This window comes from Corvus brachyrhynchos, unplaced genomic scaffold (assembly GCF_000691975.1).
Source record: "Corvus brachyrhynchos isolate BGI_N302 unplaced genomic scaffold, ASM69197v1 scaffold150, whole genome shotgun sequence".
NCBI classification, from domain to species: Eukaryota; Metazoa; Chordata; class Aves; order Passeriformes; family Corvidae; genus Corvus; species Corvus brachyrhynchos.
In genome coordinates, this window is record NW_008236162.1 from 3,659,130 (window position 1) to 3,662,195 (window position 3,066).

A 3,066-nucleotide genomic window follows, 5' to 3' on the forward strand; every position below is an offset into this window, starting at 1 on the left:
GGAGATACAACAAAGAACCAGTGAACAACCGAGTAAGAGGGAATTCTCCCAAACAGGGAAAGGCAGTTTGGAGCCGGGCGCAGCCCCGGGGGGATGCGGCTTAAGCTTCTGAGCCGCCCATCGACCCACTCTGCGAGTCCGTGTCCCGGGGAAATTCAATCCACGGAGGGTTTGGGGCTGATCGGCATCTCGCTGCCCCAGCCCAGAAGTGGGCTGGCTCATAGCAACAGCTGAGAAGGATGGGTTTTTTCCACATGAAAGAAAAGCACAAAGTCTGGGTGTTTTGGGAGAAGATGAGAGGTGGCCACCATGGGCGAGGGCAGCCAGACCTGTCTCTCATGGCAGGCTTTTAGACAGAATTTGGGAGGTAGAATCTCAGTTTTGGCCATGGGCGCCTGGAGGAGAAGGACGGTTCTTTTCCTTAGGAAGGAAAGCACGGAGCCCCAGGAGCCCCAGGGCTCCTGAGCCAGCCCCTGCTGCCCCGGGAGGGAATTTGGGGAGGGGGCAGAGGGGGTGCGCAGCCCCCGCCGGGGGATGACCCCGGCCCAGCGCCCTTCGTTCAGCACCGAGCTGGGCTTGGGGCCGCAGGAGGAAGAGGCCGATGGGAAGCAGATCCTGCAGGGGGGACAGGGCTTGGGCTCAGGGCAAGGTCCTGCCCTGCACACCTGGCTCAGGTGTGAGCCTGCCCCGGGAAGGCAGCCGGACATTCCCATCCCCACGGATCAGGGCTGGGAGCAGCGCTGGGAGCACGGACATGGAAATACTGGGAGCAACTGGGACTGCACTGTGGGCTACTGGGAGCTACTGGGAGCAACTGGGAATGACGGGTGCATGCTGGAGGCAGCTGGGATATACTGGGAATGAATGAGATCATGCTGGGGGCAACTGGAACCATGCTGGGGCAACTGGGGTGACTGGGAATGAGCATGCTGGGGGAAACTGGGAGCAACTGGGAGTGACTGTGTCTGTACTGAGGGCCACTGAGGTTATACTTGCAGTGACTGGGACTGTACTAGGGACAACTGGGAGCAACTGGAACCATGCTGGAGGTAACTAGGATCGCACTGAGGGTGACTGAGATCATACTGGGAGTGACAAGGAGCATGCTGGGGGCAATTTGGACCACGTTGGGGACAACTGGGATATACCGGGAGCAACTGGGACATCACTGAGGGTGACTGGGAGTGGCTGTGGGCAACTGGAATCATGCTGGAAGCAACTGGGAGGAAGTGGGAGTGACTTGGGGGCAACTGGGATATGCTGAGAGAGACTGGGAGTCACTGGGATCATGCTGGGAGTGACTGGAAGTGTGGCAATGGCCTGGGCTGGCTGATGTGGGGCCTCAGGGTGCGCAGGGAGCACTGTGACACTGCAGGGCCCCTGGAACTGTTATAAACGACCCAGATCCGATATGGAAACGAGTTCTTAAAATTTCCTGAGAACTCAATAAAAATGGCAAAGCAAAAGGGGGCAGCACTGGGAGCGTGGCTGGGTGCCAGAGGCTCCCCCACAGAATGCCCATCCTGCCTTTTATACCCCTGTGATTGCAAACAGCTCTCCATTCCGAGGTCCACTGGAGACTCTTCCTGGAATCCCCCAGAGTCTTTCCATCTCTGGCTTAGGCACGTTATATCCCAGCTGGGAACCCAAGACTGCTCCCAATCAGGCACCTGAGGTGATTTTTCTCTTTTGATGAGAAGGAGGATGAGGCAGAGGAGGAGGAGGAGGAGGAGGAGGACCAGGAGGACAGTGAGGAGGATGAAGAGGATGAGGAGGACAAGGAAGAAGAGGAGAAGGAGGAGAAGGAGGACGACGACAAGGACGACTAGCACGAGGGTGAGGATGAGGAGAGTGAGGACGGGGAGGAGGGGGAGGACGGGAAGGAGGAGGAGGAGGAGGACGAGGAGGCGGAGGAGGAAGAGGACGAGGAGGCGGAGGAGGAGAGTGAGGACGGGGAGGAGGGGGAGGACAGGAAGGAGGAGGAGGAGGACGAGGAGGCGGAGGAGGAAGAGGAGGAGGAGGACGGGGAGGAGGACGAGGAGGAAGGACAAGGGTGAGGATGAGGAAAGGGAGGAGGGGGAGGAGAAGGAGGAAGGGAAGACCAGGAGGAGGAGGAGGAGGAGGAGAAGGAGGAGGAGGACGAGGAGGAGGAGGACGAGGAAGAGGAGGACGAGGAAGAGGAGGACGAAGACGAGGATGAGGAGGACGAGGACAAGGAGGATGAGGAAGACGAGGAGGACGAGGAGGAGGACAAGGAGGACGAGGAGGACGAGGAGGAGGACGAGGAGGAGGACGAGGAGGTGGACAAGGAGGTGGACAAGGAGGACGATGAGGACGACGAGGACAAGCAGGATGAGGGTGAGGATGAGGAAAGGGAGGAGGAGAAGGGGTAGGAGGGGGAAGAGGGAGAGGACGAGGAGGAAGAGGAGGAGGACGACGACGAGGACAAGAACGAGGAGAAGGAGGAGGAAGAGGAGGAGGAAGAGGAGGACGAAGATGACAACGAGGAGGAGGATGAGGATGAGGAGGAGGAGGAGGATGAGGCGGAGGAGGACGAGGAGGATGAGGACAAGTAGGACGAGGGGGAGGACGAGGAAAGGGAGGAGGAGGAGAAGGGGGAAGAGGGGGAAGAGGGGGAGGATGAAGATGACAACGAGGATGAGGATGAGGAGGAGGACGAGGACAAGGCAGAGGAGGAGGAGGAGAAGGAGGAGGACGAAGAGGAGGAGAAGGAGGAGGAGGAGGAGGAGGAGGAGGAAAAGTGGGAGGGGGAGGAGGAAAGGGAGGGGGAGGAGCAGGAGGAGGAAGAGGAGGAAGAGGAGGAGGGGGAGGAGGAGGACAAAGAGGAGGAAGAGGATGAGGAGGAGGAGGAGGAGGAGGACGAGGAGGACGAGGAGGAGGAAGACGACGAGGACGAGGACAGGTAGGAGGAAGACGAGGAGGAGGAGGAGGAAAAGGAGGAGGAGGAGGAGGAGGAGGAGAAGGACGACGACGATGACGATGAGGACGATGAAGACGAGGAGGAGGAGGAGGAGGAGGAGGAGGGGGAGGAGGAGGGGGACGGCG